At 46.1% G+C, this 23891-nt stretch overlaps 1 pseudogene; it reads left to right on the top strand.

Annotated features, from left to right (window-relative positions):
- Nucleotides 1-23666, top strand: part of LOC137537242 (zinc finger protein 208-like) — a 154282-nt pseudogene extending 130616 nt beyond the window's left edge.
- The last annotated feature ends 225 nt before the right edge of the window (nt 23667-23891 follow it).

The raw sequence follows: 23891 nt of genomic DNA, 5'->3' as shown, positions 1-23891 counted from the left end.
TGATTCTGTGGAAAAGGGAAAAAAAAAGCAGTTTATCTTACCTGGGGCTTCTTCCAGTCTCCTGCAAGCGTCCTGTGCCCTCGCTGTGATTCCACGATCCTCCGATTCCCCGCAATGCTCCTCTGTCAGCTGGCAACTCGCTTGGGTACTGCGCATGCGTGGCGCAGTTTTATGCACAGCGCATGAGCAGAATGCTCCTGTCCACGGGAGTGCAATCAGTAGACACTCAGACTGGGGCTATGCATCCAGCTGGCAGAGAGGTACTACAGGTGAACAGACAGTTCACAGAATCATGGCGAGGGTGTAGAACGACTGCAAGAGGCTTAGGTAGGTTAAACGTCTATTTTTTCCTCCCACTTCAGGTATCTTCAGGCTCCAATTTTTTTTCCTCAGGGAGTGGGGAAATCCCGTTTGATAAATTGTATATTTGGTCACGTCTACCATACAGTGACCACGCCCACTCAAAGCATGGTCACACCCCTTTAATTTTCTTCAACTAGCTGTCCCTTTTTCCTGGCTACAAAAGTTGGGAGGTATGCTATCTGATCCCATTGTACAGCACCACAGAAGGCGAGAGAGTTTTATATAAATAAATAAGATTGGTGAAACGCCTCCAAAATCCTGGCCACGCACACATAATATTGTCCCCCATCTTTATACCTTGCGGTACAGACTAACCAGCAAGCTCATGGTGACCCAGAACTCATTGGAGTGTGTAAGGGACTACAATGGTCCTAAAAGCCCCCTTACTAAGATGTTAAGAAAAACAAAAATTTGCTTTCCTAAAACAGAAAGAATTTGCGATAATTCAGGTTGGAGTGAGCTCGAGATGTCTCCCAGAGCACCACTGCTGAATATATGCAAATTAACCATTGCACCCTTAGAAGCTAAACACACCTCCAGAACCACTGGAATGCAATGATGTGTCAGTTTGTTAAATTGTACAGAGCCATAATAATCCAACATGCATACAGACTGTTTTGGATTGTTTGATCCTCATCAGTGCATGGCATGGATTAATTTGGCTCTATGGAGTAGGGCTTGTAAACCGAGAGGTACAGACTAACCAGCAAGCTCATGGTGACCCAGAACTCATTGGAGTGTGTGAGGGACTACAATGGTCCTAAAAGTCCCCTTACTAAGATGTTAAGAAAAACAAAAATTTGCTTTCCTAAAACAGAAAGAATTTGCAATAATTCAGGTTGGAGTGAGCTCGAGATGTCTCCCAGAGCACCACTGCTGAATATATGCAAATTAACCATTCTACCCTTAGAAGCTAAACACACCTCCAGAACCTTGCACACCCCTCTCTCTCCCGGATACTCCCTGGCTGCTCTCCCTTCCTATGTTTGATAAATGAGGCTGCAGTTAGCAGACTGGCCACAAGATGGCAAGCTCCCCTCCACTGGAACGCAGAAACCGAAGATACAAAACCACAAAGCGGAAGTGATGAGAAAGGCCGGAAGTTGCTGGGTGGAGCATATTGTCCTGCAGCCTCTGATAGCGCTACAATCACCCAGAGGAGATCACGTGGAGAGTGACGTCATCTGGGATCTCCGCCCTCTGCTCTGCACTTCCTGTCCCAGCTTTCTTCGGAAGGTTGAGACCGGAAGTGGTGAGAGCAGAGCTCGTGCTGGAAGGGAAAGGTTACTTTGTTGATATTTTATTTCTATTATTTGCCGTCTGTAACATTTGTAAAGGGCTTTCCTCCTGTCACACTCAGTGCCTGAGAGCTGCAGCCACCAGGAGGGAGGGGAGGAGCACATAGTGGGGGAGGGGAGGACAGGTATTGGGGGGGGGGGGGGGGGGGAGGACAGGAGTGGGGAAGGGGAGGACAGGAGTGGGGGAGGAGCACATACTGGGGGAGAAGAGAACAGGTGTGGGGGAGGAGCACATAGTGGGGGAGGGGAGGACAGCTATTGGGGTGAGGGAGGAGCACATAGTGGGGGAGGAGTACATAGTGGGGAGGACAGGTATTGGGGTGGGGGAGGAGCACATAGTAGGGAGGGGAGGACAGGTATTGGGGTGTGGGAGGAGCACATAGTAGGGAGGGGGAACAGGTATTGGGGTGAGGGAGGAGCACATAGTGGGGGAGGGGATGACAGGTATTGGGGTGTGGGAGGAGCACATAGTAGGGAGGGGAGAACAGGTATTGGGGTGAGGGAGGAGCACATAGTGGGGGAGGGGAGGAACACATAGTGGGGGAGGGGACTACAGGTGTGGGGAGGGGAGGTGCAGCCACCAGGGAGCGCTCAGTAGGCAGGAGCAGTATTAGGGAATCCAGACTGACTCCTCACTGAATAGCTGCTGGATTACTGAACAGGAACAGCTGAGATTCCTTCCCAGGTCTCTGAGAGCTGCAGCCACCAGGAGGGAGGACATAGTGGGGGGAGGTATTTGGGTGGGTGTAGCGCAGAGTGGGGGAGGGGAGGACAGATTTTGGGGTAGGGAAGGAGTACAGAGTGGTGGAGGGCAGAACAGGTGTTCATTATATTCACTTCCTGTCACCAAAGCAGATAGACACGTGACTGGAGAGGTGAGAAGGATTCTGGGAGTGTCACATGACTGGAGAGGTGAGGAGGATTCTGGGAGTGTCACATGACTGCAGAGGTGAGGAGGATTCTGGAAGTGTCACATGACCTTATCTTCAGTCTCTTCATACAGAGTGTCCCTTCTGTGAAGTCTGGTGACCATCGCGGTGCCCCCACCTCACCCCCTGATATCTGAGAGACACAAGAAGCCCACAACATCCTCACTGATCTGCTGTCGGGGTGAGTTGAGCATTAGCAGGAATTATGGGACAGTATCCAGTGACAGCTAGTGATTTGTATGGTGGTGACTGTATCATTCTGTGTGTCAGGTTCCTATAAGGAGGCTCATTGTCTCATCTATTTCTTCAAGGAGGAGGGGCAATATATAGATGGACTGTACAATAAGGCATAAACTGGGCACTGACGTGTTAGGAGGGCGTCCTGTCATCATCCCCTGGTCACCTCACCTCTTACACTCGAACACCCACTTTGGATACACTTTTGATCTAACCATGTTGGACTGTATTCTGATGGCTGCATTATTTGTCAATAAATGCATGTAACAGGTCAGTGCCTGGTCTATGCCTTATTGTACAGCAAATGTGAATGCTCTTTCTTTCTTCAATCACCCGCACCACATCCTTCTGCATAAAAGCACAGCCAGTAAAAGGTGGTTGTAGAACATTGCTACATACAGTGTGGTGCAACCCCTCCACTTGCCGGGTGCTGAGCAAGCCTTTTTCTTCGTGTACTTCAGTATATAGAAGGACACCAGGACCTCTACAAGGACGCCAGGATTGAGAGTCAGCCGCTCCTCACATCAACGGGTAAGAGGAGACTCTCATTTCCTGTAAAGGAGAGAGCAGTACTTGGGGTCCACCTATATCCAGCAATGTTTCGGCATGGGGGGGGGGGGGGGGGCAGAGCTGAACTGTAACTGGCTGTAAACTATTTACTTTACACTGCGAGGCAGAGAGAGAGACAGGATCAGGATCACAGACAGAACTGCAGCTGATGTTATTTACACACATATGAAGCTATATTTCTGCTTTCTATCATTCTGAACAGATTCTAGTCACACTATTAGAGCCAGTGAAGATTGTTTCTGTATGCTGGATCTGCTGGACACCGTCCTCCACAGTAATGCCCACAGTGAAAGCTGTTCTCTGTAAATGTCATATTTTCTTCTCATAAGACCTGAAAAGATGTAAAAAAAAGCCTTTGTACTGCTATTTGCTAGTATTTCCTGGAAATATATGTGACATTTAACATTTTAGTTATCTTTCACAGTTGTCCATTAAGGGAAGAAGGTCAACATTCTTCCCAAAGTGTGAATATGTTGCGTGGCCACCATTACTCTCCAGCACTGCCTCTCTTGGGCATGGAGGTCACTAGAGCATTACAGGTGCCACTGGAATCCTCTTCCCCTCCTCCATGATGAAGCTGGTGGATGTTAGAGACCTTGCGCTCCTCCACCTTCCATATGAGGATGCCCCACAGGTGCACAATGGGGTTTAGGTCTGGACACACGCTAGGCAAGTCCAGCACTTTTACCCTCAGTTTAGCCAGGCAGTGGTCATCTTGACGGTGTGTTTGGGTCATTATCATGGTGGAAGGGAGGGGATCATGCTCTGCTTCAGAAGGTCACAGCACATGTTGACATTCATGGCTCCCTCAATAAACTGTATCTCCCTGCTGCTGACAGCACTCATGCAGCCCCAAACCATGACTCTCCCACCTCCATGCTGCACTGTAGGCAATACACACTTGTCTTTGTACTCCTCACCTGGTTGCCGCCACACACGCTTCACTCCATCTAAACCAAATAAGTATATTTTGGTCTCATCAGACTACAGGACTTGGTTTCAGTAATCCCTTTCCTTAGTCTGCTGATGCATTCAATCAGTGTGGGTGTTTTCTACAGATGTATACAGTAACAGAGACCCACCAGAGAGATGTACAGGTCCTCTTTATTCCCAGGATTGTCCACCTAGATCCCCCATCATCTGATAAACACATAGAGACAATGTATGCAGTCAGTGTGTGTGTTTCCTGCAGATGTATCCAGTAACAGAGACCCACCAGAGAGATGTACAGGTCCTCTTTATTCCCAGGATTGTCCACCTAGATCCCCCATCATCTGATAAACACATAGAGACAATGTATTCAGTCAGTGTGTGTGTTTCCTACAGATGTATCCAGTAACAGAGACCCACCAGAGAGATGTACAGGTCCTCTTTATTCCCAGGATTGTCCACCTAGATCCCCCATCATCTGATAAACATATAGAGACAATGTATTCAGTCAGTGTGTGTGTTTCCTACAGATGTATCCAGTAACAGAAACCCACCAGAGAGATGTACAGGTCCTCTTTATTCCCAGGATTGTCCACCTAGATCTCCCATCATCTGATAAACACATAGAGACAATGTATTCAGTCAGTGTGTGTGTTTCCTACAGATGTATCCAGTAACAGAAACCCACCAGAGAGATGTACAGGTCCTCTTTATTCCCAGGATTGTCCACTGCAAGGTCACACCACCCCCCACCATTATCAGGTAGGTGGGGCTGAGGGTCTCCAGAAACTCCAGACTGTATTACATTTTTCCTTTTGCATATGTTGTTATTTGTGTTCACAATTCTTATTATGTTTTATTTTGTGAACTTAGGTGGGAGAACTGATACATGGAAGTGCTGTGTTTTAAAGAGGAAGAAGACAAGACGTATGTGAGGAGTGATCAGCAGTCTATGGAGGAGGGTGACAGGATGGTGACAATTAAAGAGGAAGAAGAAGAGACGTATGTGAGGAGTGACCAGCAGTCTATGGAGGAGGGTGACCTGCTGAGGACAATTAAGGAGGAAGAAGAAGAGACATATGTGAGGAGTGATCAGCAGTCTATGGAGGAGGGTGACATGATAAGGACAATTAAAGAGGAAGAAGAAGAGACGTATGTGAGGAGTGATCAGCAGTCTATAGAGGAGGGTGACATGAGGACAAGGAAAGAGGAAGAAGATGATACATATGTGAAGAGTGATCGGCAGTCTATGGAGGAAGGTGTCATGATGGTGACAATTAAAGAGGAAGAAGAAGAGACATATGTGAGGAGTGATCAGCAGTCTATGGAGGAGGGGGACATGATGAGGACAAGTAAAGAGGAGGAAAATGTTACAGAGGGCCGAACAGGTGAGTTTTCAGCGCTAATTTAGAATAAATGTGTTTGTATATTGCTGGTGTGATTGTGTCACTGCTCACAGACTGGCCTGTTTTGGGGTTATGCGATGTAGGGGTGATTTAGTGTTACCAGCCTGTAATAATCTGATAATGGTCACTGTACATTACTGTACACAGATTGGTCACAGTAGGGGTGACTTAGTGTTACCGGCCTGTAATAAGCTGATAATGGTTACTGTACACAGATTGGTCACAGTAGGGGGTGACTTAGTGTTACAGGCCTGTAATAAGCTGATAATGGCACTGTACATTACTGTACACAGATTGGTTACAGTAGGGGGTGACTTAATGTTACCGGCCTGTAATAAGCTGATAATGGTCACTGTACATTACTGTACACAGATTGGTCACAGTAGGGGGAGTTAGTGTTACAGGCCTGTAATAAGCGGATAATGGTCACTGTACATTACTGTACACACATTGGTCACAGTAGGGCTTACTTAGTGTTACCGGCATGTAATAAGCTGATAATGGTCACTGTACATTACTGTACACAGATTGGTCACAGTAGGGGTGACTTAGTGTTACCGGCCTGTAATAAGCTGATAATGGTCACTGTACATTACTGTACACAGATTGGTCACAGTAGGGATGACTTAGTGTTACTGGCCTGTAATAAGCTGATAATGGTCACTGTACATTACTGTACACAGATTGGTCGCAGTAGGGGTGACTTAGTGTTACCAGCCTGTAATAAGCTGATAATGGTCACTGTACATTACTGTACACAGATTGGTCACAGTAGGGGCGACTTAGTGTTACCAGCCTGTAATAAGCTGATAATGGACCCTGTACATTACTGTACACAGATTGGTCACAGTGGGGGTGACTTTGTGTTACTGGCCTGTAATAAGCTGATAATGGTCACTGTACATTACTGTACACAGGTTGGTCACAGCAGGGGTGACTTAGTGTTACCAGCCTGTAATAAGCTGATAATGGTTACTGTACACAGATTGGTCACAGTAGGGGGTGACTTAGTGTTACAGGCCTGTAATAAGCTGATAATGGCACTGTACATTACTGTACACAGATTGGTTACAGTAGGGGGTGACTTAATGTTACCGGCCTGTAATAAGCTGATAATGGTCACTGTACATTGCTGTACACAGATTGGTCACAGTAGGGGGAGTTAGTGTTACAGGCCTGTAATAAGCTGATAATGGTCACTGTACATTACTGTACACACATTGGTCACAGTAGGGGTGACTTAGTGTTACCGGCATGTAATAAGCTGATAATGGTCACTGTACATTACTGTACACACATTGGTCACAGTAGGGCTTACTTAGTGTTACCGGCATGTAATAAGCTGATAATGGTCACTGTACATTACTGTACACAGATTGGTCACAGTAGGGGTGACTTAGTGTTACCGGCCTGTAATAAGCTGATAATGGTCACTGTACATTACTGTACACAGATTGGTCACAGTAGGGATGACTTAGTGTTACTGGCCTGTAATAAGCTGATAATGGTCACTGTACATTACTGTACACAGATTGGTCGCAGTAGGGGTGACTTAGTGTTACCAGCCTGTAATAAGCTGATAATGGTCACTGTACAATACTGTACACAGATTGGTCACAGTAGGGGTGACTTAGTGTTATTGGCCTGTAATAAGCTGATAATGGTCACTGTACATTACTGTACACAGATTGGTCACAGTAGGGGCGACTTAGTGTTACCAGCCTGTAATAAGCTGATAATGGACTCTGTACATTACTGTACACAGATTGGTCACAGTGGGGGTGACTTTGTGTTACTGGCCTGTAATAAGCTGATAATGGTCACTGTACATTACTGTACACAGGTTGGTCACAGCAGGGGTGACTTAGTGTTATCGGCCTGTAATAAGCTGATAATGGTCACTGTACATTACTGTACACAGATTGTTCACAGTAGGGGTGACTTAGTGTTACTGGCCTGTAATAAGCTGATAATGGTCACTGTACATTACTGTACACAGATTGGTCACAGTAGGGGTGACTTAGTGTTACCAGCCTGTAATAAGCTGATAATGGTTACTGTACACAGATTGGTCACAGTAGGGGGTGACTTAGTGTTACAGGCCTGTAATAAGCTGATAATGGCACTGTACATTACTGTACACAGATTGGTTACAGTAGGGGGTGACTTAATGTTACCGGCCTGTAATAAGCTGATAATGGTCACTGTACATTACTGTACACAGATTGGTCACAGTAGGGGGAGTTAGTGTTACAGGCCTGTAATAAGCTGATAATGGTCACTGTACATTACTGTACACACATTGGTCACAGTAGGGGTGACTTAGTGTTACCGGCATGTAATAAGCTGATAATGGTCACTGTACATTACTGTACACACATTGGTCACAGTAGGGGTGACTTAGTGTTACCGGCCTGTAATAAGCTGATAATGGTCACTGTACATTACTGTACACAGATTGGTCACAGTAGGGGTGACTTAGTGTTACTGGCCTGTAATAAGCTGATAATGGTCACTGTACATTACTGTACACAGATTGGTCACAGTAGGGGTGACTTACTGTTATTGGCCTGTAATAAGCTGATAGTGGTCACTGTACATTACTGTACACAGGTTGGTCACAGCAGGGGTGACTTAGTGTTATCGGCCTGTAATAAGCTGATAATGGTCACTGTACATTACTGTACACAGATTGGTCACAGTGGGGGTGACTTTGTGTTACAGGCCTGTAATAAGCTGATAATGGTCACTGTACATTACTGTACACAGGTTGGTCACAGTAGGGGTGATTTAGTGTTCCTGGCCTGTAATAAGCTGATAATGGTCACTGTACATTACTGTACACAGATTGGTCACAGTAGGGGGAGTTAGTGTTACAGCCTGTAATAAGCTGATAATGGCACTGTACATTACTGTACACAGATTGGTTACAGTAGGGGGAGTTAGTGTTACAGGCCTGTAATAAGCTGATAATGGTCACTGTACATTACTGTACACAGATTGGTCACAGTAGGGGTGACTTTGTGTTACCGGCCTGCAATAAGCTGATAATGGTCACTGTACATTACTGTACACAGACTGGTCACAGTAGGGGTGACTTAGTGTTACCGGCCTGTAATAAGCTGATAATGGTCACTGTACAATACTGTACACAGATTGGTCACAGTAGGGGTGACTTAGTGTTACCGGCCTGTAATAAGCTGATAATGGTCACTGTACATTACTGTACACAGATTGGTCACAATAGGGGTGACTTAGTGTTACTGGCCTGTAATAAGCTGATAATGGTCACTGTACATTACTGTACACACATTGGTCACAGTAGGGGTGACTTAGTGTTACCGGCCTGTAATAAGCTGATAATGGTCACTGTACATTACTGTACACAGACTGGTCACAGTAGGGGTGACTTAGTGTTACCGGCCTGTAATAAGCTGATAATGGTCACTGTACATTACTGTACACAGGTTGGTCACAGTAGGGGGTGACTTAGTGTTACCAGCCTGTAATAAGCTGATAATGGTCACTGTACATTACTGTACACAGATTGGTCGCAGTAGGGGGTGACTTAGTGTTATTTGTTCTGTAATAAGCTGATAATGGTCACTGTACATTACTGTACACAGATTGGTCACAGTATGGGTTGAATTAGTGTTATTGGCCTGTGAATACCTGTGACAGTGGTCGCCTAGTAACCAGTTGTAGTTAACTGATGCTCGAGTAACTCCGCCTTCACCCTTATGCTGGTCCAGAAGTGCCTGAAACGTGTTGGTGGGAGTGACCAATGCACAGGCGCCTCCACACTCTATGCTTCTAGGTGCCTGCAATCACACTACCGACCTGGAGACCGTGCGATCCCACCCCTTCATCTAGCTGACAATCTGCAGTTTGATTTCGTCCCTCCCCCCACTAGCCCTAGGGGGACAGCCGAGTGTCACAGCTTTCCCTAGTATAGCGCTGCCTTAAATCACATACAAAAACGCCTACTGACGGTCGAGCTCGCTCATGGACAGTCATCCCTGGCTGGCCAATCATAGAGTGTGACGTCATTGAGGAGACGGACGCATCCAAATGGACGCCTGCGGCTATGCACATACGGAACCTCATGCGTTCCTAGCCCGAATTCCCTAAATACCAGAAGTGACGTGCCGCTTCTCAAATTGTCACCTAGCAACTAATAAACGAAAACACAAGCGTACAGTACATCATGCCTCAACACTGATAATGTCACTAGTGATGACTCACTTCCGGTATTTAGGGAAGTCGGGCTTGGAACGCATGTGGTTCCGTATGACGTAGCGCTCTATGTTTGGCCAGCCAGGGATGACTGTCCACGAGCGAGCGAGGACGTCAGTAGGCGTTTTTGTACGTGACCGTCCCCGTTTGACGCAGTGCGCCTGATTGGCTGATGAACAGCCAGGAAGTGGCACTGACGTCAATGGATTTAACTGATCGGCGGGTGTTTCGGAGGTGCTTTTGAGCGTTGCCTCACCTGGCTGTCTTGTGTAGAAGGTAATAGGTAAATGGTTAACATTTTTAATTTGCATATAGACATGCATGTTCCCCATCAGGTCCGCCATGTAATCCCGCCCAGCAGGACACCGATTGGGGTTTTATTGGGGGTGGGGTATTTAAGACACTGCACTTGGTTTGTTTTGTATGGCTATTGCAATTTGAGAAAGGGCTATGCCCGAAACAACATTTGTCATTGTACATGCCACCACTTTGATGCAATAAAAGAGCTTATCATTTACTTTTGGAGGGGTGTCGGCTTCCTTGCTGATTTCATATAGGCTAGCGAGGTACAGGTGTCCCCTAGTATAGGCAGGTAGGTACAGGTGTCCCCAGTATAGGCTAGCTAGGTACAGGTGTCGCCTATTATAGGCAAGTAGGTACAGGTGTCCACCAGTATAGGCAAGTAGGTACAGGTGTCCCCTAGTATAGGCAAGTAGGTACAGGTGTCCCCTAGTATAGGCTAGGTAGGTACAGGTGTCACTCAGTATAGGCAGGTAGGTACAGGTGTCCCCTAGTATAGGCAAGTAGGTACAGGTGTCCCCCAGTATAGGCTAGGTAGGTACAGGTGTCCCCAGTATAGGCTAGGTAGGTACAGGTGTCCCCTAGTATAGGCAAGTAGGTACAGGTGTCCCCCAGTATAGGCTAGGTAGGTACAGGTGTCCCCTAGTATAGGCAAGTAGGTACAGGTGTCCCCCAGTATAGGCTAGGTAGGTACAGGTGTCACTCAGTATAGGCAGGTAGGTACAGGTGTCCCCTAGTATAGGCAAGTAGGTACAGGTGTCCCCTAGTATAGGCTAGGTAGGTACAGGTGTCGCTCAGTATAGGCAGGTAGGTACAGGTGTCCCCTAGTATAGGCAAGTAGGTACAGGTGTCCCCTAGTTTAGGCTAGGTAGGTACAGGTGTCCCCAGTATAGGCTAGGTAGGTACAGGTGTCCCCTAGTATAGGCAAGTAGGTACAGGTGTCCACCAGTATAGGCAAGTAGGTACAGGTGTCCACCAGTATAGGCAAAAAAACAAAAAAAACACATATATCCAGGCACATCGCCTCTAGTTAGGACATTAAATAAGTTATTAGGGAAAAGGGAGGTGCTGAAGGGGGTGTGGCCAGAAAACAGCAAAAATCTATTAACCCTTCGCACTCTCGCATGCAAATGTTCAAACAAATGCATTCACAGATTCACTCATCCAGGCACCACTGTTATCCCTACAGCTAAGGTAAAAGCCGGGGTCTTAGTTCACAGAAGAATGCATTCTTATGCTTTTTTTTTTTTTTTTTTTTTTGAAAGAATATTTTTATTGAGTTTTAAGTGGCGACAGTGCCACTACAGCATAACAAATTCAACATTATAACATTGGTGCAATACAGTCCAGGGGACGGAATATTGCTCGGCAGGATGGGGTTCTGTAACCCAGAAAAAAAAAAAGGTGGGGGGGGGGGTCTGGTCCAGTCGCATGCCTCTCCAGAAAACCGTGGTATCGGCAGTTAGATTAGTAAGTAAGTACTAATCAATTAATTCTAAATCGTAATACGAAAGCCACTTGTTCCATGTTTTAGCAAATTTCTTGGGGCATTTCCTCTTAACATATACTCGTTTAATATATATTAGGTCCTTGTGGACGTACGTTTTCCAGTGTTTCATGCGTGGGGGGATTTCTTGATTCCATTTTAACACTATCAATTTTCGTGCATAACCTACCAGTGTCCTGAATGCTGTCAGCTTGTGAGTGGATAAAAGGCTATCCTCAATACTACCCAGCAATAGGGCCTCAGGAGTAAATGGTATAAGAATACTAAATATTCTCTGAAGTTCTGCGTGGATATGTTTCCAATATGGTGCTATATGTGTGCATTGCCAGAAGACATGGAAAGAATCTGCCTTGGCCTGCGTGCATCTATTGCATGCTCCCGTTGAAGTTGGATACATTTTAAGTAATCTTGCTGGGGATAAATAGCATCTGTGGATGAATTTGAGGGCAATTAGCCTGTCTCTGGATGCAATTGTAGTCGTAAAGAAATAATTGAGGATAGCCTCCCATCTCTCTATGGTGAGGTCCGGGATGTCAGATTGCCATTTTTTGAGAAGATCCTCAGCGATTCCTCTACCCCTTGGAGGAAATAATTTGTAAAAGGTGGATACGACATGTTCAAGGTGTTCCTTGATGATTTCTGCCTCAATAGGGTGTGACTGTATCAACAGAGGGCCGTCTGTGGGGTGAAATTGTGCATTAAATGCATGCCTTAATTGTATGTATCGGAAGTACATAAAGGGGGGTACGCTAAACTCCCGTTTCAGCGTTGTGAATGATTTGAGGGAGCTAGTGTCTGTAATATCCGCTAACTTAGTAATACCGTGGTCTGCCCAGATTTTAGGGTCTGGAACAGTTAAAAAATGAGGTAGGGAGTGGTTAGCCCAGAGTGGGGTGAACGGCGAAATTTGCCCAGGGTGAGACATTAGGCGGTTTACTTTTTCCCATATTCGGACTGTATTAAGCATATTTGTGGTTGAGCGCGGGATTTGTTTACTGCCTCTGAATGGGAGGCTAGTGAGGGCGTTAAATGAGCCCATGATTTCAGCCTCCAGGACAGTAGCAGGATTTAGTGGGGATTGAGCAAACCACCAACGTATGCTAACTAAGTTAGAGGCCCAATAATAGTACTCAAAGTCTGGAAGGCCAATGCCTCCCTGGGTTTGATTGAGCTGCAAGGCTGAGAGTGCGATACGGGGATTTTTCGGGTACCACAGTAGGGCAGAAATATTTTTATTTATTTCTGCAAAGAATTTTTTGGGAAACAATACTGGACAGTTCCTGAAGCAATAAAGAAATTTGGGTAACATGTTCATTTTGATGGCGTTTGCCCGCCCTAGTAGTGTCAAAGGTAAGGATTTCCAGGCTTGGCATTTCTGTTTGAGTTTGGTTAGAACGGGGTGGAGATTTAAGCGGGTGTAGTCTTGTGGGGTTCTTGTAATTTTGATCCCTAGGTAGGTAAACTCCGACACCCATCTTTGAGGGTTTGTGGGAAGGGCAGGTATAACTTGTGTATCTAATGGTAGTATCACCGATTTGTCCCAGTTGACTTTAAAGCCAGAGTGGGAGCCATATGTTTTTATGGAGGAGAGTGCAGCTGCTAAAGAGGGGCCGGGGTCTGCTAAATATAGTAATATATCGTCTGCATAAAGAGAGATTTTTTCTGTGCAGGACCCATATTGTAACCCCCGAATCTGTGTATTGGCCCTGATCATAATGGCTAGCAGTTCAATTGCGATAGCGAACAGTGTTGGCGATAACGGGCAACCCTGTCTCGTTCCCCTTGATAGCAGGAAAGGGAGAGAAATATTTAGCCCAGTATGTACTAAGGCCCTCGGCGTGGTGTAAAGCACTCTGATCCATTGCACAAATTTAGCACTAATGCCAAACTTAAGCTTAGTCCCCCATAGAAATTCCCAATCCACCACGTCGAAGGCCTTTTCGGCATCAAGGGATACTACCACACACGAGCCAACTTGCTCATGAGTTATTTCAAGATTAGTCATCAACCGTCTCAGGTTAATGTCGGTCCCCTTACCCGGAATAAACCCAGATTGGTCTGAGTGTATTATTTTGGTGATAATTGAGTTTAGTCGGATGGAAAGTATTTTAGCTAACAATTTGTAATCCTGATTTAGTAAGGATATCGGCGGTATGATTGACATAGTGTTAGGTCTTTGCCTTTTTTAGGGAGGACAGTAATTAGCGCTTCTTGCATTGAATGAGGAAGGTTGCCAGTTTCGAGAATGTGTTTGAATAATCGGAGAAGGCGTGGGGTGAGCATTTTTTTGTATTGTTTATAGAAGGCCGCTGGCAGCCCGTCTGTGCCAGGGGACTTAGAGTCCGGCAGACCCTTGATGACTTCTCTAATCTCTTCCTCAGTGATGTCCGCTTCCAGGAAAACTCTGTCATCAGCAGACACCACTGGGAAGTGCAGAGTATCTAAAAATGCCATGATTTGTGGTGATGGGCTAGGCTGGGGTGAGGAGTATAGTTCTTTATAGTAAGCTGTGAATTCATTATTTATAGCTTGGGCGTTGCTCAAAGTCTCACCTGCTCGGTTTTGAATTAAGCCAATATGATAGCTAGGTCGCTCTTCCCCTATCAGGTATGCTAGCAGTTTGCCAGTCTTATCTCCCTGTTCATATATACGGGTGCATTTTGCTAGGTCAGCCTTTGACAGAACGGATTTTTGTTTATCTGATAGGTGTGCCAGTGATGTTTGCCAGGTATCGTATGATGCTTTGGATTTATTAGTGATGTATTGCCTCTCAGCCTCTGTTGCTGCCTCTTCTGCTTTGGTTGAATATATCTTATCCTGTGTTCTGGCTTCTGAAATGGCTCTGATAAATTGACCTCTTGCCACGGCCTTAAAGGTGTCCCAGACTACTCGGGGTGTGGCTGATTTGACATTCTCTGGCCAGAAATGTTGAAGTGGTTCTATAACGCTCGTTTGTACGGAATCATGTGAAAGCCATCGTTCTGACAGTTTCCATAGAGGTCTCGGTTTATTATGGGGTAAGTCTAGTGATATTAATAAAGGGGCATGGTCGGAGATCCCCCAAGGAAGAAGTTTGATCGAGTTTACCCATGTCGCAGCCGCAGTGTTTGCTAGTGCTAGGTCTATTCTAGATAGGGAGGCGTATGAGGAGGAGTGGCATGTGTATCCTGGTTCTGTGGGATTTTTAATTTTCCAGAGGTCTAATAATCCAAAGGATTGGGCCCAGTGAGTTTAGCCCTCGTACATTCCAAAATATTATGTTAGTCATAGTGAAGAATGAGTGATTACCTTGATCAGGATAAAAACACGTAGCGTGATGGTTTCTGGAGAGCAAGACGCCAGGCATGTGACCAGACCAGGGCCATTACAGTCAGATGTGCCGAGCAAGCAGGACTGCATTAACAAAAACAAGTTAAACATTTTAACATTTGAAAAATAAAAAAATGGGGGGAAAACCTGGGAGTGTTTCCCCATATTCGTAACACCCATTGCCCACCTTGCTACAACTTGCTAACTGATGTAGCTTAGTCCCCGAACAATGATCGCCCCTTTGGTAGGCTATCCGCCTGTGAAGGGACGAATTTGCAGGCTAAGACCGGTACCCTAAGGGTCCGTCTTAGTGTGGGTAGTGGCCAAAGGCAGAGGTCCGCTGCCCAGCGGCTCCCGACATTTGTCAGGAGGTTAGAACTTGGTTGTCAGCTTTGTCATATATGTTTACTGTGCTGTAATGGAGTAGCAGTGGACAGGAATTAAATCTATGTATGACCAGGCGTTTTCAGGCTTGAACTTGTAAGGGTGAGGGCAGGTGAAATGTAGAAGGGAAGGAGAGAAGGGGAATGGGGAAGGGAGAGGGGGGAAGGGAGAGTGGGAACAAAGGGGGGGGGGGGGTATCTAGGTAAGGCCAATAGGTGAGGGAGTAGGCGGGGTTAGGTCAATTATTGAATAGGCTTATCAGTTATTAATTTTATGGGAATTGTCCTCTTTTGACGTATATAACAAATCTGAGAAGGATCATTGCAGGTCAGATATCTCTCAGTCTATGATAAAGTTGAGTAAATGTTGATAGCAATAATTGTATCATTGTGCCATTGTCTACAAGCACTGGCTTAAGATAACGTCAGTATGGGGTAGCTCTCTATTTAGGTAGTTAGTAAAGTCCCCCCCCCCCCCCCCCCCCATAATGGCGCAAAATGTATGTTAGAAAAGGATATGATGTCCGCTTACTATTTATACAAGTATCCAGCCAGGCTGCGCTTTAAGGAGAGAGATGTAAGTCGAAAAAGGGGGGGGGGGGAGTAAAGGGGGGGGGGGTGATGGAAGGAGAGAAGGGTAAGTATAGTTAAGAGGAGGGGAGAGCAGAGAGAGCGAGTATTAAAGAGAATATAGCTTAAGATACAAGGTGTCAGTGTGTGCGCCATTGCAGGTTAATATTTACTATAATCATTGCTAAAGCTTTGAAGGAGGATGTTGTTATCTGACCTGCAATTCCATGTGGTGCCCCATAGATATACAAGTATAGTGCTCATCAGGCCTCGTCTCGTGGAGCGAGAACGCAGTGTTTTACAGTAGCTTCTGTGTTTAGTTAGCCTGAATATGTGGTCACAGTGCCACCTATTGGTTCATAGCTTAATTGGCCAGAGTATTACTCTGGCAACTTATCATAGCTTAAAGGTGCAGTGGTAATTTAACTTATCAAGCGTATAACAATCTTAGCATATAACAGTTTTCTGCTTTCTAAAACCTTCTAAAAGTGAGGAACATTTAACTCCAATGTATAACAGTAATTATCTATTATGATAAGAAAGAAGGTTGCTCCCATCCTATAATAAGCCTCCATATTATGGATTCCTCTTATGTAACAAAGTTCAGTTCCAAAGGTTAGAAAAATTCATGCAGCAGTAAGCCATCGGTATAATGTTGTTCCTCTGCAGAGTTGTTTTATAATACAGGGCGTACAGACGGTGAAAGCGCAGGAGGGTTCCCGCCAAGGTAAACTGCTTGAGCTGGACAACGTAAGAGTAATGACAGTTACAGTCTAGAAATTGAAATTCCGTGTCTTGTTGCGAGGGGGAGTATTAAAACATTTATGGAGGCGCTGCATATCGTTTTCTTTCTAAATACGAGATGAGAAAATTCAGCTTGGAGGGGAAAGCAGTTATGCAACCATGTATGTTTCCTCGGGTATCCGAGTATTCCTTAGGATAACAGCTCCCTTGGTAGCATGGGTCAAAGGAGACATATCGTTAAATACATGTAGTTCCCCTGTCGGTGCCTATTTGTGGAGGGAGAATGATTAGTATAGTGGGTACGGGCCTATTTACACCATTTCTTGAGAGACATATATAAATTGCTGGACTATATTAATCTTTAGCCCGTGGCTGGGGAGAAGAAAATGTGTCTAAAGCTGCATTACAACAACATTCTAAGTAGCTCCCTCCTGGATAGAATAATGTGCAGCAACGTGATCTAACAGTGCTCTTGTCTCCACCTGCCCTGTTGTATCGGGCTGCTCCTTATGCAGTATTCATGTCGGAATGGAGCAGGAGAAAAAGAAGTTTAATTAAAGCTAAAGTCAGACGTTCTGCAGCACAGTGTCTCTAAAGGAACCGACAGGAAAAAAAAAATTTTGGTCTAATGTTCTTCATTACGAAAATATAAAGTTTAACTCACCGGTCTTATTGGAGGTATAATGGATGAGAGCATAAACCAAGTGGTAGAAATAAACACCCCTTACTCATTTCCATTAGAAGCAGGGAGTTTTTCAAGCCAGGTTAAGACTTCTCCTGGTGTCTCAAAGAAGAGGACGGTATCCCGATGTTGGACTCTGAGTCTGGCTGGGAAAAGCATGGCGTACTTGATTTGGTTGTCACGCAGCTTGGCCTTGACATGTTGGAAGTTTTGCCTTTGTTTCTGGGTTTCTGTAGTGTAGTCAGGGAATAACATCAATCGGGCATAACCCAGTTTCAGGTCTGCTTTTTTCCTTGCTGCGGCGAGGATTGCATCCCTGTCTCTGTAGTTGAGAAGGCGGAAGATGATCGGTCTCGGATAGGCGCCCGGGGGGGTCCTTGCGCGCCGGCAGTCGATGTGCTCTTTCAATTACAAAATGGGCTGAAAAGGTGTCATCTGGTAGCAAATCTCTAAGGAGGTTTTCAATGCAGGATTCAACATCTGCACCTTCTGTTCCCTCAGGGAGGCCCAGCAGTCGGAGGTTATTTCTCCTGTTCCTATTTTCGGCATCATTAGCCCTGGCCTCCAGCTGTGTGATTCTTTTGGTATTATCCGGGATGGAGGCCTCATGGCGCTGGAGAATGTCTTCCACTGCTGAGGTGCGGCGCTCCAGGTCGGTGGTTCTGTCTCTGATCACAGCTACGTCTTGCCTGAGCAGCCCAAATTTGGCTTCCATGTGGTCAATTTTTATAGTAAGGGCCACTTGGCATGTTTTAATGGCCTCCATGAGCTCCGCAGTATTAGGTAGGGCGGCGCCTTCTGCCATGCGGTCCTCCGCCATGATGGAGTTGTTCGGCGGGGAGGTAGCTGCAGCGGGTTTCTGTGCCAGCGGTGTTGGCGGGGGAGCTTCTAGTGTAGATCCGCTGTCTTGCTTTTCCTTCTTCTTTCCCCCCATGTCGCCGTAAGGTGTAAAACGGCGTGGGGATCTCTGAGAGCGGGCAGGGCCGGGAGAGTCAGCGAGGTCCGGCTGGTACTCTGCACTGCCTTCTGCTGACGGCTCCAGGGGGGAATCCCAGTCCTCCAGGGTGTGCAGACGGGAAAAACCTTCCAAGAGGCAAAGTTTAAACGTGTCAGCAGGGTGATGATTATGGATTCTGTATGCTGGGCAGCGGAGCTCCGGTAAAAGCCGTCTGCCTAGTTAGCCATCTTGGCCACGGCCCCATGCATTCTTATGCTTAGTCACCTATACTTTACCTGGGTACTTCTGCGCAGTATAGGTGACTAAGCATAAGAATGCATTCTTCTGTGAACTAAAACCCCGGCTTTTAACTTTGCTGTAGAGATAACAGTGGAGCCTGGATGAGTGAATCTGTGAATGCATTTGTTTGAATATTTGCATGCGAGAGTGCGAAAGGTTAATAGATTTTTGCTGTTTTCTGGCCACACCCCCTTCAGCACCTCCCTTTTCCTTAATAACTTATTTAATGTCCTAACTAGAGGCGATGTGCCTGGATATATGTATTTTTTCCTTGTTACTGACCCCTGTGGCTAGGGTCTAGTTCAGTGCACTCCCTCCTTACCCTGTATGTGTTTGTCAGCATGCACACAGCTTATGCTGGTGTATGTGCATGGTGCACATGGATACATTACGTTAGCTCCCTTGTGCGATTGGTAAGATGCGCTGTATGTCCCAGGAGAGGACGTCAGGAGGTGTGCTCCTAATCCCTAATTAGGTTTGATGCAATAAATGTGTTTGCATGTCTGCACTATGCATGTTTCAGGGCCAGAGTTAGGACACCTATGTTTACCTGGGTACTTCTGCGCAGTATAGGTGACTAAGCATAAGAATGCATTCCTTTGTGAACTAAAACGCCAGCTTTTAACTTAGCTGTAGGGACAACAGTGGTGCCTGGATGAGTGAATCTGTGAATGCATTTGTTTGAACATTTTCATGCGAGAGTGCGAAGGGTTAATAGATTTTCCCTAGTATAGGCAGGTAGGTACAGGTGTCCCCCTGTATAGGCTACCTAGGTACAGGTATTGCTCAGTGTAGGCTAAGTAGGTTCAGGTGTCTCTCTGTATAGGCTAGGTAGGTAGGGACAGGTGTCACTCAGTATCAGCAGGTAGGTACAGGTGTCCCCCTGTATAGGTAGGTAGGTACAGGTGTTGCTCAGTATAGGCTAGCTAGGCACAGGTGTCCACTAGTATAGGCTGGCTAGGTACAGGTGTCGCTCAGTATAGGCTAGGTAGGTACAGGTGTAGCTCAGGATAGGCAGGTAGGTACAGGTGTCCCTCTGTACAGGCTAGGTAGGTACAGGTGTTGCTCAGGATAGGCAGGTAGGTACAGGTGTCCCTCTGTATAGGCAGGTAGGTACAGCTGTCCCCCTGTATAGGCTACAGGTGGTAGTATAGGCAGTTATGTACACGTGTCCCCCTGTATATACTAGGTAGGTACAGGTATTGCTCAGTATAGGCAGGTAGGTACAGGTGTCCCCCTGTATAGGCTAGGTAGGTAGGGACAGGTGTCACTCAGTATAGGCAGGTATGTACATGTGTCCCCCTGTATAGGCTACCTAGCTACAGGTATCGCTCAGTATAGGCTAGGTAGGTACAGGTGTCGCTCAGGATAGGCAGGTGGGTACAGGTGTCACTCAGGATAGGCAGGTAGGTACAGGTGTCTCTCTGTATAGGCAGGTAGGTACAGCTGTCCCCCTGTATAGGCTAGGTAGGTAGGGACAGGTGTCACTCAGTATAGGCAGGTAGGTACAGGTGTCCCCCTGTATAGGCAGGTAGGTATAGGTGTCCCCCTGTATAGGCTAGGTAGGTACAGGTATCACTTAGTATAGGCAGGTAGGTACAGGTGTCCCCCAGTATAGGCAGGTAGGTACAGGTGTCCCCCTGTATAGGCAGGTAGGTACAGGTGTCACTCAGTATAGGCAAGTAGGTACAGCTGTCCCCCTGTATAGGCTAGGTAGGTAGGGACAGGTGTCACTCAGTATAGGCAGGTAGGTACAGGTGTCCCCCTGTATAGGCAGGTAGGTATAGGTGTCCCCCTGTATAGGCTAGGTAGGTACAGGTATCACTTAGTATAGGCAGGTAGGTACAGGTGTCCCCCAGTATAGGCAGGTAGGTACAGGTGTCCCCCTGTACAGGTATCGCTCAGTATAGGCTAGGTAGGTACAGCTGTCTTCTTGTTTTGGCTACCTAGGTACAGGTTGTCACTCAGTGTAGGCAGGTAGGTACAGTTTTCTCCCTTTATAGGCAAGGTAGGTACAGGTGTCCCCCTGTATAGGTAGGTAGGTACAGTTGTTGCTTAGTATAGGCAGGTAGGTACAGGTGTCCCCCTGTATAGGCTAGGTAGGTACAGGTGTCACTCAGTATAGGCAGGTAGGTAAGGGTGTCCCCCTGTATAGGCTAGGTAGGTACAGGTGTCACTCAGTATAGGCAGGTAGGTACAGGTGTCCCCCAGTATAGGCAGGTAGGTACAGGTGTCCCCCAGTATAGGCAGGTAGGTACAGGTGTCCCCCAGTATAGGCAGGTAGGTACAGGTGTCCCCCAGTATAGGCAGGTAGGTACAGGTGTCCCCCTGTATAGGCAGGTAGGTACAGGTGTCACTCAGTATAGGCAAGTAGGTACAGGTGTCCCCCTTTATAGGCTAGCTAGACACAGGTATCGCTCAGTATAGGCTATGTAGGTACAGGTGTCCCCTAGTATAGGCTAGGTAGGTACAGGTGTCCCCTACTATAGGCTAGGTAGGTACAGGTGTCCCCCTGTATAGGCTAGGTAGGTACAGGTGTCGCTCAGTATAGACTAGGTAGGTACAGGTGTCCCCCTGTATAGGCTAGGTAGGTACAGGTGTTGCTTAGTATAGGCTAGGTAGGTACTGGTGTCGCTTAGTATAGGCTAGGTAGGTACAGGTGTCGCTTAGTATAGGCTAGGTAGGTACAGGTGTCCCCCAGTATAGGCTAGGTAGGTACAGGTGTCCCCCAGTATAGGTTAGCTAGGTACAGATGTCCCCCAGTATAGGCTAGGCAGGTAGGTACAGGTGTCCCCAGTATAGGTTAGCTAAGTACAGGTGTCCTCCTAGCCCCACAGTACAAGTTAGCTAGGTGTATGGGCTGCTGTACACTATAGGCAGCGATAACAAAGGGAGGTAAAGTGCCCCCCCCCCTTCCTGTCACTGTGTTAGGCATTCCGCTTTCTGCAAAAATTCCTTGCCCAACACAGTGTCAGGCATACTGCTCAGGAGTTTATTATTGCACTTTTCTTCTGGTGGATATAAAGTGTCAGAGCTGCATCCACTAGGGGGCACTCTATAGGCGGTAGCAGTGTTAGGGAGGCTTGCCCAAGGTCTCCTACTGGATAGGTGAAAGTCTAATGTTTCAGTACACTACAGAAAATAATGAACTTTATCATAATATGCTAATTTTTTTAGAAGGACCTGTATGTGCCGGGATCACGCGAAAACGGCTTGACCGATTTGTACGAAATTTGGTATGCAGATCCACTACTACCTGGGATGATATGTTCTGGGGGTCTCGCATCCCCCCCTGCACACTTCGGCGGAGCTACAAACAGCAAATCAGATTTCACCCATTTATGTCAATGGAAAAGGCTGCCATTCTCACAGTAATCGAGACACAGTCCCCACACTTGGCACAGTTGGTCACTTGGTGACCGAGGTTACAAATCCAGGAAAAGTGGGCGGAGCATAAAATAGCCAATCAAATTTCAGCCATTCATTTTAAATGGGAAAATGTATACTGCAGCCATTCTTACACTGTTAATCGCAGGTTTTTCAAACTTGGGACACTTGGTCACTGTGTAAATAATATTAAGATTCAGGAAAGTGGATAGAGCCTACAACAGCCAATCAAAATTCACCTATTGATTTTCAAGGTGAATATTTTTACTGCTGCCATTCTTACACTGTTCAGGAAGTGATGATGTTTCTCTATTTGCAGCGCGGAGTCCCCACATCAGGAACCTCTCAGAGACTCGTCTCTCTGTATCCACAGACTGTACAACGGATGATGATGTCACTGGACAAGAGTCTCCTGCAGATATCCTGGTGACCCCAAATATTCCCCCAGACCCCCCTCACCTGTCTAACCCTGAGGGGCCTCATACCCAGCACAGCTCTCCCCCTGCTGGGGGGTCACATTCCTGTGCCACATGTGGGAAATGTTATGCATGGAAATCACATCTTGTCATACATGAGAGATCTCACACTGGTGAGAAGCCCTATTCATGTGCTGAGTGTGGGAAATGTTTTATTCAGAAATCACACCTTGTCAGTCATGAGAGATCTCACACCGGTGAGAAGCCATATTCATGTGCTGAGTGTGGGAAATGTTTTATGCGGGAATCACAGCTTGTCAGCCATGAGAGATCTCACACTGGTGAGAAGCCATATTCATGTGCTGAGTGTGGGAAATGGTTTGTGAGCAAGTCAGACCTTGCCAGACATGAGAGAACTCACACTGGTGAGAAGCCCTATTTATGTGCTGAGTGTGGGAAATGTTTTGTGAGTAAATCAAACCTTAGCCAACATGAGAGAACTCACACTGGTGAAAAGTTCTATTCATGTGCTGAATGTGGGAAATGTTTTGTGAGTAAAACAAACCTTGGCCATCATGAGAGAATTCACACGGGCGAAAACCTCTATTCATGTGCTGAGTGTGGGAAATGTTTTGGGCGAAAATCAAACCTTGGACAACATGAGAGAATTCATACTGGTGAGAAGCCCTATACATGTGCTGAGTGTGGGAAATCTTTTGCATATCAATCAAGTCTTGTCATACATGAGAGATCTCACACTGGGGAGAAGCCCTATTCATGTGCTGAGTGTGGGAAATGTTTTGTACAGAAATCACAACTTATTAAACATGAGAGATCTCACTCTGGAGAGAAGCCCTACTCATGTGCTGAGTGTGGGAAATGTTTTGTACAGAAATCACAACTTATTAAACATGAGAGATCTCACTCTGGAGAGAAGCCCTACTCATGTGCTGAGTGTGGGAAATGTTTTGTACAGAAATTGCATCTTATCAGACATGAAAGAATTCACACTGGAGAGAAGCTCTAAATTGCTGCTTGTCAAATATTTGTCAATTATTGTATTGTATTGAATTTATTAAAACTACTATTGTTGAAAAAAACAAAAACACCCACTTAGGGCCAAGACACACTCTAAGCGATTTCTGAGCACTTTAAAAAAAACACTCCCATTCACTTGCATTAAAATCATGCTAAAATCGCAGTGATTGGGAAAAACGCCATCACGAAAATTTTTCTGCTATTTTAATGCAAGTGAATGGGATAGTTATTTTTTAAAGCGCTGATGACCAGAAAGTGCTCAGAAAATTGTTTATAGTGTGTCTCAGCCGTAAGGATTTTTTTTTTCAACAATAATTTTGTTGTTGTTGTTGTTTTAATAAAACCCTGA

Source organism: Hyperolius riggenbachi, chromosome 10 (assembly GCF_040937935.1).
Source record: "Hyperolius riggenbachi isolate aHypRig1 chromosome 10, aHypRig1.pri, whole genome shotgun sequence".
Lineage (NCBI taxonomy): Eukaryota > Metazoa > Chordata > Amphibia > Anura > Hyperoliidae > Hyperolius > Hyperolius riggenbachi.
Note: the sequence above shows the minus strand (reverse complement) of the source record. Positions and strands in the feature narration are given on the sequence as shown.